This window comes from Saccostrea echinata, unplaced genomic scaffold (assembly GCF_033153115.1).
Source record: "Saccostrea echinata isolate AGI-Se365-2 ecotype Australia unplaced genomic scaffold, CSIRO_AGI_Sech_v1 ptg000014l, whole genome shotgun sequence".
Lineage (NCBI taxonomy): Eukaryota > Metazoa > Mollusca > Bivalvia > Ostreida > Ostreidae > Saccostrea > Saccostrea echinata.
The window spans coordinates 15,366,478-15,387,522 of NW_026889763.1; positions in this window are offsets into that span (position 1 = coordinate 15,366,478).

The following is a 21,045-nucleotide window of genomic DNA, read 5'->3' on the forward strand; positions in this document are numbered from 1 at the left end:
GCTCATTGTTATCTAGTAGACAAACTGTTTGCATGATCTGTGCTCATTGATATTTAGTAAACAAACTGTTGGCATGATCTGTGCTCATTGATATCTAGTAGACAAACTGTTTGCATGATCTGTGCTCATTCATATCTAGTAGACAAACTGATTGCGTGATCTGTGCTCATTGATATCTAGTAGACAAACTGTTTGCATGATCTGTGCTCATTGTTATCTAGTAGACAAACTGTTTGCATGATCTGTGCTCATTGATATCTAGTAGATAAACTGTTTGCATGATCTGTGCTCATTCATATCTAGTAGACAAACTGATTGCATGATCTGTGCTCATTGATATCTAGTAGACAAACTGATTGCAAGATCTGTGCTCATTGATATCTAGTAGACAAACTGATTGCATGATCTGTGCTCATTGACATCTAGTAGACAAATTGTTCCATGATCACAATGAGCTGTAAACCTTCAACATTAATGGACCTTGGGTTAAAGGCTCAAGTCCTAGGAAAGGAAGATGATCGTCGATTATATAAAATACATCACACTTTGAAGATCCTTTTTCTTTACTTTTGGACATTTAGAAGAACTTGCTAGAATTCCTGGGCAGGGGGCAGACCAAACAGAGGCATGACAGTAAACTATGTACCCTTAACCAAAAATTGGAAATTCTTTTTCCGGGATCCAGGGTCTACGGTCGAGATTATTTATACTGGTCGTGTAGAGTAGGATTTCCCACGAAAAACTAACTCTGGAGTAGGCTTTCCTCCACGGAAAACGGGCTTCTGAGTAGAATTTCCGACAGGAAAATCGCACTCTAGAGTCAGCTTTCCGAGGGAGGAGATTCTACTCTATACTAGAACTTTCCCTCCTAAGCCAGTTTTCCCCCTCCCCTATTAGTAATGTTCTGTATATCGTAGTATATTTTCGGGGGATCCTGCTTTGGGGAAAATCCTACTCTATAACATCGGTATCGAATCTCCGGATCATGAAGAATACGAAATGTTTGCATTATGATAGTGAAAGAATTCAGTATGAAAATTAATGAAATTCATTATACATATGGGCCTTTTGTGTAGCGGTATTTATCACTAGTGATATCTGACATGTGTTTTAAATTTTGTTAATATAACTATAGTCTGTGAAAAAAGATTATTAATGATAAATATCTACAACCGTCTAAAAGATAAGTATTCTGTAAATACAACCATTATGAATAAAATTTGAGCCATGAAAATAAAAGTTTAATTAAAAATCGAAATAACAGGCTCCATTGGTATTGGCTTATCTCTAAGCTCCCTGTCTGCGGTCTACGTCATATATTCTATGATCCCAAGTAGCGGTTTATAATCAAGGGTCCTTTATTACATAACTACAACGTAAGACAAGCTTCTATAATCCTGCATTCCTACAATGGAATAAATTAACAATGACTTGCAATATCAAGAAAAATATAGAATCAGGTATATATCTTTTAAAATATTTTTTTTTTTTTTACTGTTTCAAAAAATATTATATTTACAAATGTACTTATACATACATATATTTTTTTTTTTTAGTAAAAACCCAAATTTGTACAAGCAGAATCGCAGGACAGAGGGACGAAATTGGAGGGAGACAGCACGAGAGAGCAAAGAACGACAACGACAGGTAGCAACAATGCGAGGGAGGCAGTATTCAACAGCCCTCGCGATGTTGCACCCGTTCCCTTGTGTTTTCATGTAGCGTTTTCGCTCCCTCTGTCTGTCTCCTCCCTCGCTCTTGCTTTTCTGATCTAGGTACCCCGCATTTTAAGGCTGAGGGAGCTAATGACCTTATATGGGCACATCAAAGATAAACTTTGGCAAAAGTATTTCTATAGGATAGTTATGTAGGATGATATATGGGTGCCAAGTTCTCTTACTCAGCAAAGCCGTCCACTTAACCGGTCAGGATATATGCAGGTGGGTCTGTTACAACACCTACTTGACCGTTCATTACTTACAGTATTACATGCATGTTTCTGTACAGGTGTTGCATAGAAATTATCCTTTTAAACGCCATTAAAGTCAACGACAGTAATCTCCCATGACGTCTGTTCATTTATCTTAGAAAACATGCAATAATGAAGTTTTTCTTTTCTCATTCTAGTTAGCTTGCAATGGTCCCGTTTACTTGTGAAAAAACAACAGATTTTCAAGACTGGTTTCGGTAAAGCTAGTTCAAGACAGTTTTCTGTGATTTTTAACAGTTTAATTAAAGTCTGTGTGATTTTACCTTGATGACTACATATACATGTATGTAATGAATGGTGCGGCTGTCAAGCAATCGCTAACATGTCTGTTCAACTATGCACAGAATTGTTTTAAAATACTAAAATAACTTACATGTATTTAAATGAATTCTGATTTTTTTAAAAAAAAAATCTGTATAAACTGAATGTATATTTTTCTCTCAAAAAGTAAGTCTTTCCACGTAAGAAAAATTCAAAGAAGTAAATCGTTAACAATATCTTTTATATCCGTTGTAAGAAGTGAACGCCAATGGTCTTTCGGATGGAACCTTATAAACCGAGGTCCCGTGGCACAATAAAGAACCCTCACTACTCAGTGGTCCTGAGTGCCGAGCTGAAGCCCTCATCGGCAGATGGTGACGTCTCTACGTGTTTGAGTGAAAAATTCTCGAATGGGACGTAAAACAACATAATCAATCAATCATATCCGGTGTCCATCCGATCATGTGTGGAAGAAAATCAAAATAAAAAAGAAATGACAGAGTAAAAATGGCTAAAAGAAAACTAAAGATAAAGAAAAGATCTGTAAATAAAATATATAGAAGAATAAAAAGTAAAAAGACCAAAATAGTAAATCCTTAGAATTACCTGTAATATTAAATATTCACGCGATCTCGAAAGAAGATTAGGATAAACGACGGAAGAAAAAGATGATACAGAAAATCGGGATAAAGAAAAGATACTATAACGATCGAAAAAAAATGAAATAAAATAAATACCTTACAATAGTTGTTGCAATTCTGATTGTATGAAAAACTTGCAAGTTGGCCCTATATTTTAAAGATATAGAAAAATACACAAGTAAATATGAAAAAGAAAACCAATATTTTCTTGTAAAATGTGAAGATAACGAACAGCGATCAATCTCATAAATCCCGTTACAAATCGTGAACAGGGCAATAACACGGACTTCTGGAAACACGAGAGGTGGGATCAGGTGCCTAGGAAGAGAAAGCATCCCCTATCGCCCGGGCAAACCCGCAATGAGCCCTATGTATTGATATATACGGAGATATACGGAGTACTCCGTAGTCAAATTTAGTATTTATAAAAGCAATGAACAAAACCGAACTATGCGCAATCCTCTCGCTTCCGTGAACTTTGTGGAAATTTCATTATTTTCTGTATGTGACTTGAACTTTCCAAAAATGATCATGGGTCAGGGCCATAAATTTCCCCTATGTATATAGTCCAAGCCACGATACGAGACGAGTAAAGAAAATTGAAGTACCTCCTCATGAATGTAATGGATTCAAGCCATCATTATCTTGGTATCTCAAATTTTATTGCTACACTCGAGCATTGATTTCAGAATTGAATTGGATATTTAAAAAATATGCAATTCGAGAACAAACTTTAAATTTTTAGTAACTGAATAAATACAGTCGTATTGATCATTAGCTATAAAATGTTTTAATGGTCCAAATTATATAAGACGTACAGTTGAAACTGGTCGTAGGGAGACGATATGTGACCTTGACCTTTGATAATGGACATTTTTGTCAATCTAACTGCGAACCCAACATTAAATATATCTGGGTGAAATGTGTAAGTAGATATTACTAGTAAACTTGCCTCTGTCACCTTCAAGAATACATATGTAGTCTGTTTTTCCTTTACATTGGTTTATTGGAAGTATTTCATTTTCAAAATTCTCTCTCTCTCTCTCTCTCTCTATATATATATAATGCACTACTTATACAATTGGGTGTATAGACCAAAAGGCAAGGGGGGACGATAGAATCAGTATGCTGTCTCTTGTCATCGATTTTCTATTCGTGTTTATGATAACAATAAAAGAGTGAACATAAAGTATTTTTTAAAAAGTATTACAGCGAACCTAGTGTTTGGAAATTAATTTCTTAGTGTACAAAGTGAAAAGGAACTTGTTATCTCCGAAATTGTTTCTGACAACCGTCCATTTAATAGGAAAATGAATTATTTGTAATTCTTAAGAATTTCATAATTACAAAAACCTGATTTAACAACTTCCATGTACATGTACTTGCTATTTATTTATTATACTGACTTTCATAATCTTATACATATGTGTACCATGTACTCTGACGTGTCCTATGAGACCAATAAAATAAGGACCTGATCACTGACGTTTGAATATGAAAATTGATTTTTTTTTAAACAAAAATTTGAATCCTATCAGTTTTAAGGCTTGTCTGCCTATACACCGGTATTTATTTGTTTGCCTCGTTCATACAATTCAGAAGGTAAAGCACAGAAAAATCTAAGATTTCAGTGTATAATATATACGTATTTTTAAATTTAAATGTTGTTTGCACAGTTTTTAACAATGTGCATCATGTATACCAACATGCTATATTGCCAAAAGAGTAAATGTTGGTATTTTGAATTCTCTATACGTTATTAGCATAAACTTAAAAGGGTAGTGAAATTTCAGCAATTATGCATGCGTTATGTGCTGTGTTTTCTTGTTAAAGAATAGAGCATGGATAGTAAAGAGAGTAATTTTAATACCCAGCCAATAAGTGTTGTGAGAAACCACAGACGCCATTAGCAGATTGTTAAACAAGACATTCAATATTTCTTTATTTTGGGTAGATTTTATTTGAACAAAGTATCGAAATTCAAACATTCTTTGTTATAAAAACTAAGGATTCAATAAATTACAACTTGGGCATACAGTATATGAGACATTTCGAACTTGTCAGAATTCCATATTATGCGTTCAAATCAGGCAGTAGATATCTAATAACCCATCTCTCGATATCCCAGCTGACATGCCCTAAAATTGCAGGACTGAGGTGCCCCGACTTCCATCTTATTCCTCAAAACAAATAAGTTTTCCTACATCTTTTGTAAGGATAAAGCTATGAACTCTTTATGGATCTGTTTGTAATTATATGTTTTATTTTGAATGAAGACTGCAATGGAAAGACGTAAAAATTACATAAATATCATACTTTGTTTTTGTTAACTATAAAATTAAATCTTCGAAATAAATTTATAAATGTAAATGTGGTAAAGACAAAGCCTCATTTTCCATTTAAGAAAAAAATGGATATACATGTGTAATAAGAAAAGGGTTCAACTAAGAATAACTTGCTTGATTGTGTACATGTAACAGGCATGTTATGACAAATAAAAAGATATATATATATAACTTTTCTATTTTTGTTTTACTAAAACATACTTGAGATGTTTTGGACTATCAAGCTGCTTGATACTTTTGTTATATTACTAAAACTGTGCTTAAGGACCCTCTTTACGCTAAACGAAAATGTTTTTTGGACACTGAGAAAATTATATTGTATGAAGGTGTAAATATTGAGCTTATTTATATCGTTTTCAACATAGGGTGCCTGGCTTTTACCCACAGGAAAAATCTTCAAAGTCAACAACGTTTTGATGAACAGAAATCACTGTTTACCTGAGTGGAGAAAGGGCATGCAGATGAGGTGTTCAATTAATTTATCTTGGCCTATTAAAATGTTAAGAATGCTTGGATTGATTAGAAATTGACTGATAAACTGTAGATTTAAATTTATTTAGGTTACTCTAACTACATAAAAACACCACAAGATCAGAACTCTATAGTATGCAGTGTATAGAGGGTTCTTAAATCAAAATTCAATGAAAATATTCATATACAATGTATTCATTTATGACAAATACAATTGTACAGATTTAACAAAAATTGTAATTTCACTCGAAAAATTTAATACATGTTAATTAAATAGCTCTTGGTCTTAGCTGACTCTTTAACTAAACGCCAAATTAGCACTGAAAGCTATGGGGCTTGATCTGCATTAATGGCATTAATGAGAAAAAAGGATCAACAGACATTAACGGATCTGTGTCGCATTTTACTCAATCCACAATTCGTACGACAATTTACTTTTATATGGATTGTCCAATCATTAGCTCTATTTTACTAGATATAATAAACACGGTATCTTTAATATTTTTAATTTTTAAATTCAGTAGCTCGTCCTACTCTATCATCCAAAGAAAAAAGAATTAATCTCTGTAATACTTTAGTACAATTGTAATATTTAATATCATATTGGTCCTCTGATCTTGGTAATACATTTTATTTTTGTTAATGTTACACAATACCAATATTTAAATACATAATTATTAGCATCCACTTTAATTTGTTAAGAAGTACATCAACCAGAAAAAAACACGGCACCTCGAGGGAGGATTGTTTTCGGAATGCAGAGAGAGAGAGAGAGAGTTGTAAGCAGAGAGAGAGAAATGGAGGGGGAGAGAAAGATTTTGCACAAAAAGAATAAAACGAAACTTACCTCCATGTCGGTGTGTGCAGGTTTAACTTTAATTAGGAGATTAAGCAAGGTCAAATTCAGTGGTCACTTAAAAAGGATTACACGTATTTATACATACTGAATTTGACTTTCGTACACTTAACCGTGATTATAACTGTTATTTAAACCTTTCTAGAACCAACAACTCCCGATGGCGCAAGTGATGTCACAAATAAATCTGTGCTGAAGGTTCTTTACGAGAAAATAAACATACTAAAAGATATCGTATCTTTTTCTAAATGTATTGTGATTGTGTATCTGTGGTGAAAGGTCAAAAGAACGAGGCAAGCGACAAATCAATTCTTGTATTTGAACAGGCGGAAACTGTGACGTCAGATTGTCGATAGTTGTAATCTCGTGGTCTACCCGCGGTAATGCTGCAACACGTTTCATTGGAACTATCCTATTCCGTTAAAAAAAGTATAACAAGGTTAAAAAAAAGTTTTTCACACTCTTCCAGATTCACACAACTGAGTGCGGGCCGCACGTCATCGGAGGAACATTTGCTCGGCAGGGGAGGGGTTTAAAGGTCCGACTTTATACCGTACCTTTTAAAACTGTTTAATTGATCAATTATGTTCCCTTTAAATTCGATGTGTATTACACAATTCAAGAAAATTGTTTGTATACAGGAAAACAACACCACCAGAAAAAATAAATAATTTTTTGATCTTCTAATCATGGTTTGGTTAATTTACATGATATATCTCTGAAGTTAAACTTAAGTACGAGTTTAAAATAAATGTTGTTCCACCCAATGCCTGATAGAACATGTTAACGACAGGAAATCCTACTAATATATCATCTACGAAAACATCAGTTTAAATAACTACACAGATTCTGTTCACAGGTAAGGATAACGGGTACGTGTATGTAGACAGTTTGTATAAATGATAGTAAGTAATAAGCAACTAGGTTCAAACTTTAACTCAACCCACCTTCACCCCGCCTCCAGAGTTAAATCGGAGTCAAATCAAATTAAAGCATTGAATGATTATTTTTTGAAAGATATAGTCTCATACCTGCAACAATGTGTGCTTAAAACAGATATATCCAAAATATCAAATAGTCCCTTTGTTCAATTTATCATGCAATCTTGTTATGTCATTGTTTTTATACCATTTTGACTACAGATATAATTCTTTTTACCTAATCAAACGACATCAATATAGAGGGCTCATCTCGGATGTGACAGGTTGACAAGGGATGCTTATTCCTCCTAGGCACCTGATCTCACCTCCCTGTGGTGTTTCCAGGGGTGCGTGTTTTTGCCGTGTTCACGAGGCCAAGTTTAAAATAATGTTTCTTTGCCCTCTCCCGACTCAGGATGAAAGAATTGGGTCGGTAGGTAGGTGAGAAAAAAATTTTCTCAGAAAATTTCAATTTTTGCTAAATTTTTAATGTCTATTTTCCAGAATACATAAAAAATAATTGCTTCCTGGAGGTTAAAAAAAGTCTTGAGTAGGATCGTTTTTAGCCAGTCGGTCGGGAGAGGGCAAGTAAACAATTTTTTAAAGGTGGCTCGATTTGTAATCTTTACTGAATTTATGAGATTGATTGATTGATTGTATGTTGTTTAACGTCCCATTCGAGAATTTTTCACTCATATAGAGACGTCCCCATATACTGGTGAAGGGCTTTACTCGGTATTCGTGGCCATTGAGCAGTGAGGGATCTTTATCGTGCCAACGCCTGCCGTGACACGGGGCCTCGGTTTTAAAGGCCTCAGCCGAAGGACCCGCAACTTTCCCTTCAACCTGCCGAGCGCTTGTTGAAGGAACAGTTGCTACCTATTTTTATCGACTTAGGTCAGTCGCGGCCGAGATTCGAACTTAGGGCCTTCCGATCACGGAGCGAGCGCTCTACCGACTGAGCTACCGTGACGGTTTCTTATTAGATTGAGGTTTACTGTAGAGGGGACAGGGTCTGGGATGACTGCCCAGTTCATGGAAAATCTTAACATAAGACTTTGAACTCATGATTTTGAGATTCGATTTACATAGGTCCACTCGACTCCACTGTATGATGAAATGTTGCTCGAATTTTTTTCTTTTTAGCACATGGCGCAGAAGTCTTATGCAAGACCGGAACCCTCGAGGTCAAGGGCATTGAAACATCCTTTCAGCTAAACACAGAGGTGCCAGTAATAGTATTTGATGCGGTGTCAGCCCACTGAGTACGAATTTCAGCAGACACTTCGCAGGCTATCGAGTGTGACCTGAGTTCGGATACGTCAGACTTTATACTGGAACCAGCCAGTATTTTTTTCCGTCTGGCTTAGCGAGGTCTGGGGGCCTACAATGCTTGCAGACAAAAGGTTAGGTTGTGCGTTTTATACATGATGGACATATCGTTAAGATAATTTATTAGAGATCTATCAAACCAACAGACCCCACTGTGCGCCGTGTGACAATAGAGAGAAAATTTATTAAAAAAAAAAATGCTCCTCCTTAAGAGGATCTTCAGAAGAGTGTGCCAGTGGAGTTGAAATCTGGCTAAAGGGTATTGCCGAAATCTTTGCCGTAAATGACCTTAATCTCGGGAACTTTACAAAAATCATAGAGATATTGGTGATGCATGCCCCCTAAGTTGCGGATGCGCCGCACTCCTGTCGTTTTCCAAAGGGAAGAGGAAGGTCAATTTGATAACATGTTGAAGGCCGGAGTAATTCAGCCATCTTCCTCAGACTAGACCTCAGTACGAGTGCTGGTTCGAAAGGACAGAAGTGTCCGGTGGTGTATGAATTGTAGTGCCATAACAAAGTAACGCATATCAGCTCCCTCTCATTAAAGAGCATATTGGCAAAGAAACGGTGAAGCGCTGGTTCTCTAAGCTGGATGATAATGCGGAATATTGGCAAATATACTAGTAATTCGTCAATATGACAAAAAAGTGAAAAAAAGAAAAGCGTGGAGTTTCTGAATTTACCAAGATGGGTATTAGTTTATCTTGCGCCCCAGCGACCTTCACTAGGACCATCAAATTGATCGCGTTGCATAGGTTAAGCTGTTAAATTGCGCCGGCATTCCTGAATGTTTTATGCTGTGATTTCCTTGTCATAATAAATACAGAAATCATCACTGACTGCGGAAAATGAATCCGCTAGAGATTAGTCTAGGGATGCTAGTTCCCACTCTCTGTAAAGCCGTCGTATCCAGTTCATGGCAAAATATGACCATGAAATGACAATTTTCCAGTTTGATGAAAATGGAGTGTCAAGTCTTAAGCCACAGATATGTAGCGGACAGTATATTGGGTATTGATACTGCCTCACTAGTGAGGTAGCTTTTCTAGTGATGCGGTAGAGTCTCCCTCTATTTCAGGCAAGTTAAGCGCGAGCCAGTATAACCCTTGGATGGGTGACCGCTTCACGTTACAATATTGGTGGCAGCGTAGTAACTATAGTGTCTGGCGGCCTACTTCAGGACTAGAGCTAGGACTTTGTGTCTATTTACAGACTTGCTGTCTGTGGACGGCAGAGGTTCCCGCAACTGAAGAGGTTCAAGGCCTGCTTCAGGAAGCTCTAGGGGAAGGACTTTGTGTCGATGTACGTACTTAGTGTTCGTGGACGGCATTTGTTGCCGTTACTGAAGAGGCCCAGACACTTAGAGAGAACCCTTAATATAAGCTTTGGGTCGAAGCTTCTCTGAGCGGGGTGGAGTGTAGCGAACGGTATATATAGGGAACTTATACTGCCTCGCTAGTGAGCTAGCTTTTCTAGTGATGCGGTAGAGTCTCCCTCTATTTCAGGCAAGTTAAGCAACAGCGAGCCTTTATAAACTTGGATGGGTGACCGCTTCACGTTACAAATACAAGAAACAGCCCCGGAGTTGCTACTTGTCTCAAATGATAGTGCTGATGCAGGAATCTTTTTTATCTTCTTAAAATTCTGCTGATATATCCTATAAGCAAAAGTAGATTCTGTATGGTATATCTTATCTGCAGATCTGTACCTTGCTGGTCTGGAAAAAATGGGATGGACGACTGCTACCAATTGCAAAAAGTGTATATTATTGCGCATTAAATAGTGCGCTGTTTCTCGATTTATTTCTCTGTATATTTAAACTGTCATCTCAAATATTATTAACCGTGTGCTCCTAGCATATTCTTATACTATTTCCGCAAAACAACAATCCCCTTAACCGTTGTTAATAAACCTCCTAGGCCTGAAATTGAGACCATCGAAAATTTCACATATTTAAACTGCCATTTTGTGGGGCAAAACAATTCGGTCCAACATATGTGCATGCAGATATCAACTAAAACATGGGTTGGTATTGGTCAAAGGAATTTTTCGATGAAATCAAGCTTTTGTGTAGTTAAGGTAAGAATTTGGAAAAAGCAAATCCAGAATCAAGCAGAACTTATTATGCACAATAAATATATAGTTTTTTTAATGGATGGCACCGTTCACGGTAGCTCAGTCGGTAGAGCGCTGGCTTCCTGATCGGGAGGTCGTGAGTTTGAATCTCGGCCGCGACTGACCTAAGTCGATAAAAAATGGGTAGCAACTGTTCCTTCGCCATGCGCTCGGCACTTTGAAGTGAAAGTTGCGGGTCCTTCGGATGAGATCTTAAAAACCGAGACCCCGTGTCACGGCAGGCGTTGGCACGATAAAGATCCCTCACTGCTCAATGGCCCTGAGTGCCGAGTAAAGGTCAAAATTTGAAGCCCTTCACCGGTATATGGTGACGTCTCTATATGAGTGAGAAATTCTCGAATGGGACGTAAAACAACATACAATTAATCAACTAATTAATGGATGGCAATGTAGCTCCCCTGTCATTTTTTTTGGAGAGCTACAGTTTTCAGCTAGGTATACCTGAGACATTACCTAGAGTCTGGGGCACTATATGTACCTACCAAAAATACTTTAGTTAGTAATCTCAAGTCTGGAACACATGTGTTATGTTCTGGAGTAAGACTGCTTTCACCTAGATGAGACAGGAGTGATTTTGCAAGAAATCCTACACGCCTCAAGGGTTACTAGTTCCTAGGGGTCTGGTTCAAAGTCATAAACCTGTGTCATGACATTCCATAATCTTGAATCAATAAAACGATAGATCAGTTATAAAGGCAGTGTAACTGCATGGTGTTGGATGATCACGACATCAACTTGTATAACGGAACTTGTGGTATATAAGAACGGTGTTTTGCCAAACTGATGGAAAATGAAAAGTCTTCAGGCCCCGGGAAGCCCGATTGAAAGCTTGGCTTCGTATTTCTGAGGGCGGGAATGAGTACAAACTGATGGCAGACGATACCTTAATTAATGGGTTAAGTATTTCCAACGTCCTTCTCAAATAGCGGACGTGACTGCTAGAGCAGGCATTTATTACTTTTGTCTGCAGATTCGTTTATCCCTATGAAGTATTTACGGATCAAAGCCCGTAACTTTGAGAGTGATCTTCTCTGCAAGATTTGGAAATTGTTAGGAATACATATTGCCAGGACCTTACAGACCTTCTGGTAACGAACAAGTACAGCTTTAAGCGCTCTCTGATGGACACAGTACATAGCTACATTGATGACCAGCTGAAAACTTGGGACAAGTATCTAGGTCAGCAACTTCAAGGTCGGAAATATAGTGCATTACCAAAAGATTAATTGATTGATTGTATGTTGTTTAACGTCCCTCTCGAGAATTTTTCACTCACACGGAGACGCCACCACTTGCCGGTGGAAAGCTGCAAATTTTGTCCTATACTCGACACTTACGGCCATTGAGCAGTGAGGGATCTTTTTCGTGCCAGCACCTACTGCGACACGGGACCTCGGTTTGTACAGTCTCATCCGAAGGACCGGTCTCCACGTCCCACAGTGGGATTCGAACCCGCGACGTAACATTACCAAAAGAAAGAAAGACAGTATTGAAGAGTTAAGCTAAAATAGGCTTGGCAAAGTCAAAAGTGTTTGCAGTTTATTCTCGAAGACGTTAACGTCATGCACCAAGACAAGAAAATGACTCCCTAATTGGTTATCACTATGCAGAAAAAGGATTACTGAGCAAGATGTAAGCCAAGATATTTTTAAGCTCTCCTGTGAGTGATAAAGCTATTCCGGGGGGAGACGCTGGTAGATAAGGATTCAAGTCTGAGTCCTAGGGACTCAGGGAGAAAAGCAAGGCCTAAAACTAGGGTAGGAACAAACAAAACAATCTGGTTCAAACGAGGATATGGGTACCTGGAATGGGGTTAAGGTAAAATCAATATACCAGACTAACCTAAAACTTCTTAACCATATCTTTATCGATAATTACAATAACTGATTACTATTTAAATTTCAAATTATCACCATTTAAAATTTGTACAAGAATCTTGCACAACGAGCGTTGACAGAGGTGTGGTGAGCGTAGCGGAAGACAACTCTGGATAGAGAATGATGAAATATATGAAGAAATTAGTCGGATGGTAGGTCCGCTATTTCAAAAAAGACCGTTTACAGATGGGTTAGCAAGTTTAGAGTGGTAGAACACATGTTTCAGAAAACAACATTCAGGAAGACCGCCAAGAGAAGTCACCAAAAGAAATGTTTCAAAAATCCGTGATATTCTTAAGAAAGATGCATGATGCTATTACCGTCAAAGATATAGCAAATTTTGCAGGAATTTCAACTGGTAGTGGTTTTACCATTTTAAAATCTAAATTGAAGTGCCGTAAAATTTGTGCAAGGTAGATTCCACATGTACTTACCAAAGCGAAGAAGAGAGGTCGTTTATAAAAGTGGCAAAAAACTCGAAAATATTTAAAGATATGAACACTAAGAAGCTTAATCAAAGTGTAACGGGTGACGAAACGTGGATCCACTTTTTCCAGCCAGAAAGAAAAGTAAAAAATCAAGTCTGGACAGAAAGGAATATGAAGAGACCAACAATTGCAAAAACAACTCAAACTTTCAAGAAAGCTCTATACGCATTTTTAAAAACTCTAATGGATTAGTAGTTCAATATGCGGTTCCACAGCGCAGAAGTGTCACTGGAAATATGTATTCTTCAAGTATTCTTCCGAGACTTTATAAATTTTACAAAAAAGACGACCAAATACCGGCTTGAGAGGCATTAGACTTCTGTATGACAATGCTCCTACTTATAAAGCAAAAGTGACAAAGGACTATCTACAGCGTCATAAAGTTCTTGAACTCCCACATCCTGCATATTCACTTGATCTTTCTCCTTCTGATTTTTTTTTCATATTTCCAAAACTTAAAGAAGCTCTCTCTGGAAGGCGTTTTCAGTCGGGGTCAGCACTGGACACAGCTATTTTTCAGTATTTAAGGAGTATGCCACAAAAAAACTTATAAAAAAGTGTTTTTGACTGGATTAAACGACTTAAGCTCTGTATTAAATATGAAGGTGATTACTTTGAAGGAATGCAATAAATAATTTAAATTTCCATTTCGTTTGTGTTGATCTAATATCGCTTGGACAAAAATATTGAACACCTCTCGTATATGTTAAATCAATCGATTTGGGAGTAAAAATCTCTCCCCTCTTTCAAGTCGCTATTGCTAAACCTGACATAATGTTCGATAACTCATTGTAAATATCGACCCAAAAGAGATTCTCTATTGCTCTTTCTTTCCTCGGTGTAATATTTCTGTGCTATTATTAAATATGTACATTGTAGCAGGTTCCCCATGTAATATCGTTGATTTTGTACAAATAGATGATGAACGTGGTCATAATGACAATAGGGAGCGTAGCTCACAAGGTACATGTAAACGACTTGCATCATAGTTTACTGTTGATTTTAAGCGAATATATCTAGTAATAGTCATACATGCAGTTCAACGTTAACTGACTGTTATGTTATTAAAAAATATGGGTTTCACCGAGACTAATGATTTTCATTCTGTTTTTCAAATATCCGATGTTAATCAGTTTGATAAATAAGGCCGCGGAACATTAACTGGCAAAATTGGAATTATGCAGCTTACGTCATTTCCATCTGTTACAATCATAACATTTAATGATAGACAATGAAATGGGCGGGTACAATTTGGCACGGACGTCCGAGAAAACATTGGTTGAAATTCTAGTTTGAAATTCATTTTCAATCCACCTCAGCTACGCTAGACTGTTACTGATTGACCCAAAAGACAAATAATTTCAATTTCGGATTAGTTTGAAATTTATATACATGTAAATAAGAATTTCTGTCAAGTGTTTTAAAAGATATTTGAAGGGACAAATGTTTTATTTCTGTTAGATATGTGCATGCGTGTATTGGGGGCGGGGGGCTTGACAATCTTGGAAATAAAAGAAAGTTTTTCTTTTTAGTTTGGACAACCCCTCCCTGTTTTTGATTGTCAAACATTTTTCAGTGAAGACAAAACTATAGAAAATAGCTCTTGTCATCCGAGAAATAAATGTAATTTGTCAGGTGAAGGTATAATCTGACTCGACAATTTTTGACCCCCCCCCTTCTTGAATCAAATAGCCGTCCCCTGAAAAAATAATCTCTGTCTTCTATGATTTTTATGTGTCCTTAAAATTATAGGCTAAAAAGTTATATAAATATGAATTTTAAACAACATGTATTTGGGAATTGAAATTATTTGTCTTTTGAACCATACATTCATACTTTGCGTTTGAAAACACCTCAGGTGGATGGAAAATGAATTTCAAACTAGAATTTCAATCCAATGTTTTCTCGGACGTCCGTGTCGAATTGTACCCGCCCATTTCCTTGTCTATCATTAAATATTTTGACTGTAACAGATGGAAATGACGTAAGGTGCATATTTCCAATTTTGCCAGTTAATGTTCCGCGGTATTAATTCAATCCTGTCTAATATCATTTTTGCAATAATGTCAACATTGAATAATATTTGTGCATTTAGAAAAGATTTCATGAATAAAATTAAGTACGTTTTTAGCGACAATTTTTTGATATAAAACTAATGATTGAAGTACGTTTTTAGCAGACACCATTTTGATATAAAACTAATGATTTAAGTACTTTTTTTTAGAAGACAATATTTTCAATACCAAAGTAATATCTTTACAGCCAAGATTATCTTTAGAATTGTTGCATGTAAAAAAAAAGAAGAAGATATTTTGGCTATTTTTCTGCAGAGCTTAAAAGACTGCGAACGATAGTATTGTTCTGCCGCCTACATCCAAGTCAAATTTCAAAAGTTAAGATATTTGAACGATTTTTCATATTTATATAGATATTTATGTGAGTTTTCATAAAACATAATTTATTTGGGAAAACAAAGAGAGATAACTCTTTAATTTTGTTAAAAAAAGCGTTTTTCACTATAGAAATCAACACGGAAAAATTGAAAATATTTTTAAACCATCCCCCCCCCGTGAAACAAAAATTCCTTTTTACGGGTTTTATGAATTGTTATTTCACAAATTCATACCAAAGCTTTTGTTGTTTCTCGGGGGGGGGGGGAGGGGGGGCATATGTTTACAGACAAAAAACTGCAAAAATTGTCATTTTGTTACCAATTTCAAATGAGATTACAAATCATATGTCTTCTCTCAATCTTTTATGTTGAATTTTACGTAAGTTAAGCATACTGAAAGTTTTAAGGGAATTTATCCATTTCCATGCGTTTTTGAAAATCTAGTGATTTTTAAAGCCTGATTTCAATTATAAAAATTTTACCCCCCCCCCCCTTCCTTTTTGAAAAAAGTCGTAGATAAGAGCGATTAACTTTTAGACACTGGATTTAAAATTATTAATGAATTAAACTCTTCTTGAACTCTTCTTTGCATTAAATCAATTTTTAATGGCTAAACTGCCGTTTACATTGAATTAAGGACATACGCAACGTACCTTACCTACTGATAATTTTTTTTAGATATTCTCAAGATTATACCGCGATCAGATGTTCGTAGACAAAAAATCAGCATGCTTACCAGGGGTTTTGAAAAGATATCAATTGATGAATATTCTTGTATAATTCAAAGAAAAATATACAAAAATTACTAAGCACATATTCTAGATGTTTTGTCTATCCAAACTTGTTTTAGAGGAAGTGTACAGCACCATATATAGACATTAAAATGTTGCACACAGTTCCTTTAAGTTTTGGAACTCTTCAACCCCAGGGAAAAGACAATAATGTTCAAACTACGTTGCGTATGTCCTTAAATAGGTGTAAAATGTAGGCGGGAATCGAGAGTTATCGTGCATGGTTCTTCAAGTTTTTAATGCGTTGAAATGGATATTAACAGGAATTTTTAAAACTATCACACGTAACTGCACAATTTATTTGAAATGAAGGGTGCCGTCAATCGATTCCACCGATTTTTTAAGACTGTCTACTTGAATGGCGCAATTCTATAGCTGTATATGACTGGTGCTTACCAAATTACGTACGATTTCATCATCATCAAGGGCAAAATTATGAACGTTTATACAATGTATGTTTTGTATAATTCACTTGATATATGTAAGAAACATATTATTGCACGTAACAATTGTAAGGCTATTGCAAGGATCGAAGGATGAACATCATTATTAGGAATAAACTGAATAATTACTAATTATTGTCTATTTCATGTTGATTTTTTTGTATAAACGTGTTGTTTTAATTTATTAATAGTGAAATGGAGAACTATTCGCTTAGGATTAAATTTTCTTTATTCCGATTTTGGATAGCTCTACACGAGGACAACTACTAGAGATGGCTTGTTCTGGAGAGAATGGATTGAAATGACCGCTGTCCCCTAATGACACACACACCTTTCCTTAATCATTTTATTTTAAGGAAACTTCCAATCATCATACATTGATCTTTTTAATTACAAGAATTTTTCCCATCCCAAATTTGATTGGTTGAAATATAACATAGTACTTCGATTGATGAGGAAGATGACACTTGTGTCGACTTATAAGATTTTTCATTATCATCAGAACTCTTTATGGTCCCTCATGGATATCTGTAACGAGAAAATCTTATAAATAAATCTGTGATGTTGAATTTATTAATTAACACAACGTATGGAAGAGAAAGGAATTATCCTACTTCAGGAAGACATCAAATCAAAATTTACATGCATCAAACAAGAGCACGGAGGAAACATATCCATTAACAACCAACCCGCTAAAAATCACAAACGGACATTGCATTTTCATGGAAATCGTATCTTTTTTGTTACCTGAGGGATTGCTTAACGTTTTAAGTTTGCATTGGTACATCTTTAGCTTGTTCACTTCAAACCAATCTGAACCTCACCATAACACTACTTTTAAGTATTTCAGCCAAAGCTCTTCACTCATCCTAGGGTACGTGTAAGTTTTCTCTCTTTGGACTTCCTCGTCTTCATGTAGTGGGATACATTAACTATATACACGATGACTTTTAATTACCTTTTCCATCGTCAACTTTCCAATGCATATATACGTAGTAATATTCCGCTATCACCTGGATAAGGTGTTGAAGTCCCCCAATTTATTCGATACTCAAGAGCATGCTCTGAGTAAGATCAATTTTTGCTACTGACAGATAAGTTGATGCTACAGTATTTTCAACAACCTCGATTAAATTCAGCATTTGATAAATTCTATGGTCTTTTAAATGATCTTGTTAGCAATATATTTTCTAACATTAGGTCGTATTTTGGCAGAAGTGTTTCATACCAATTGTTATGCTTTTGTTTTTATTCCAAAATCGACTAAGGAATGTTCCGTCTAGATGATTAATACATAGGTGACCGGTCAACAGGAGATGTTTACTCCCCCTAGACACTTGACCCCACTATGTTATATGTCCTGTTCACAGATATGTATCGTTTGTTCAGTTTTTTAGATCGATCATTGTTCGTTATCTTCATCTTTTTTTATTGTATTGATATTGTGTATATCCCCACTCTGTATTGATTTGATATTGTGTATATCCCCACTCTGTATTGAATTGATATTGTGTATATCCCACTCTGTATTGAATTTAGATTCGTCTCCTGATTCGACAATCACGTGATAAATGCATGTAATGTGTACTGCATGGAAGTCATAAATATCGCAAGGGCCTACAAGTTTAATTCATTTGCAAAAGGTAACATTCTTTGCAACTATATGCTTGACCTTTATGAAGTATTTTATGTATTTATTAAGTAATTCTCTCGATTTCGCGAAAGCAGCACTTTTTAAGTTAAGGAATATTTTCTTTATATTCAAAAATGGTCAAGATCTATTACGTGTATGCCCTTGCGAAAATGCAATTTAAAGAAGCTCCTCGATGTCAACATGCCAATCCTGTACACAACACACGGTAAGAAAATCAATTCAATACCATCTCTCGATAATAATTTTAAAAATCAATGGTTACAAATTGGTATTAATGGTCTAAATATATATGTGTTAATAATATTCTAATAAATAATAAAATGTATTTTGCACTGTGTAAAAATTACTTGATCCGCTTCTCACGTACATAAAATGCGAGATGACGTCATGTCGACAAGTGCATTACGATCAGTGACTTGTTTATATCTGTATGGGATTTAACTAGCGACAAAAATGAATTCAGTGGCCATTGGATCACATGATAGTATTAGCAAAATGGTAGAATTAGTAGAATACCGTTCACGTCAGAGGTTAGTGTGCGAGGCACACCACCCGAGGAGCTCCAAGTGCGTCAAATCTTTCTAGTAACCTTCCCACAATTCCGTTTGTGCACTCAGTGTAGAAAGTACGCGAACGGAATTGTGGAAAGAGTACCAGACTACAAACCTTAGACGTTACAAGTAATAGCTTTTCAAAAAGCTTGCTTGACTAATCAATCAATATCTATGGAACGTATAAGCAAGAGGGGTGCTAAACGTTTCCATCACCAAGGAGCGACATAGTTGCGATACTTCATTACACAAGATGTACAATTGACTTTCTCAAATGTCATAACCAAATACTACAGATTAACGAATATCTAAGACATGCCACTATTTGGTCATTTAGTAGTAGCCCTCGGGCTGACTTGTTAGGTTGGGATGAAACTACAAGTGCGTTAGCGTATATTATAATTCTGGGGAAAATAGTTGCATGATACGTTTTAAAGAAATTCATATTACATGTACTCTCTGGTCAGTGATAGATTGATGAGACGGCCTCTATTTATAGACTGGGACCCGTACATTTTATAGCAAACAAGATAGTAATACCCCCCCCCCCTCCCGGACAAAACTCACGCGATGATGGTCTTACCATATACATGTACATGTATTATAAATGAGTTTAGAATACATCTTTATGTACAGTTTTAAAATTGTTTAGTTTTTCTTTTCAATCGATTTCAGGACCTTTCTCATAATTATAATAACATGCTTTTTTATGAAATGAAAACCAGTACAGATCATGATGTCCTCTTCATTTTGCCGATTCTTCACTTAGAACCTTACGGGTGTGAAGCCCATTCCTCTACGGGTACTGACCTTCACTCTTGTCATTGTATTAAAAGGAAACCCTTGTTCATCACAAAGCATGAAATGATATGCTACTGGCTGACTTTCTAAGCTTTTTTAAAAACCTTACCTTGTAACGTACATTATTGATAAATGTAATATTGAAAGAAAAGGTGGAAAACAGACTGAATCAAGAAGGGATGTCCCATTTACTAGGTGGAGGGAGTTTGTTCATGATTGGACTAGTCCACTTATGGGATAAATAGTAAGAATAATCATCAAATCCAATGCTTTAGTGTTGCCTGCCCATATACAATGTGTTCTTTTAAAAAATGAGATAAAATTTACTCATAATTAAAAAATCTGAAGCTTAAGAATCAGATTAAAAGAATAAACTTTACTATTTCCATAAAAGTTATCACACCCATTCAATAGAACAATCCAAGAAAAGGGCGCGAAGATAATTTACGTGACATTTGGCGCGAAAAGATTGTGTCACCCCTTTCGTAGAAGGCAAATGGACTGATCCAGTAGTTTAGAAATGCAGAAAAAATGTTACACGGACACGTCCGTACAAAGAATCGCAAAGAATAAACATGTGCATACTGAAGGAAAACACATCATTATTTTGCATCAGTAATATGATTCTTTCTTCTGCAAACTGTATTTGTTTAAATGCAGGTAACAAATTCCGATGTAAATCAGCTTGCACAAAATCTAGTTCATTAAGAATGATTGCTTAGTTTCGGACCATGGAAAAATTAATCCTTATACTGCCTGACGCACGTGGCGTCAGGCAATCATAGGGAGTGACTGTTCCTTTGCCAAGCACCCGACACTAGAAATTAAAGTCAAGGGTCTTTCGGATGAGACCTTAAAAAGAAAATGAAAAAGGGTAAAGATAACGAACAGTGATCGATCTCTTAAAAGCTTCAAATAATATCGAGGCCCCGTGTCACGGTAGGAGTGTGCACAAAAAGAAGCCTCGCTGGTCACTGGCCCTGAGTGCCGAGCTGAGTAAAAGTCTAAATTTGATGCCCTTCACCGGTACATGGTGACTTGTCATACGAGTGAAAAATTCGTAAGGGACGTTGAACAACAAACAATTGATCAAT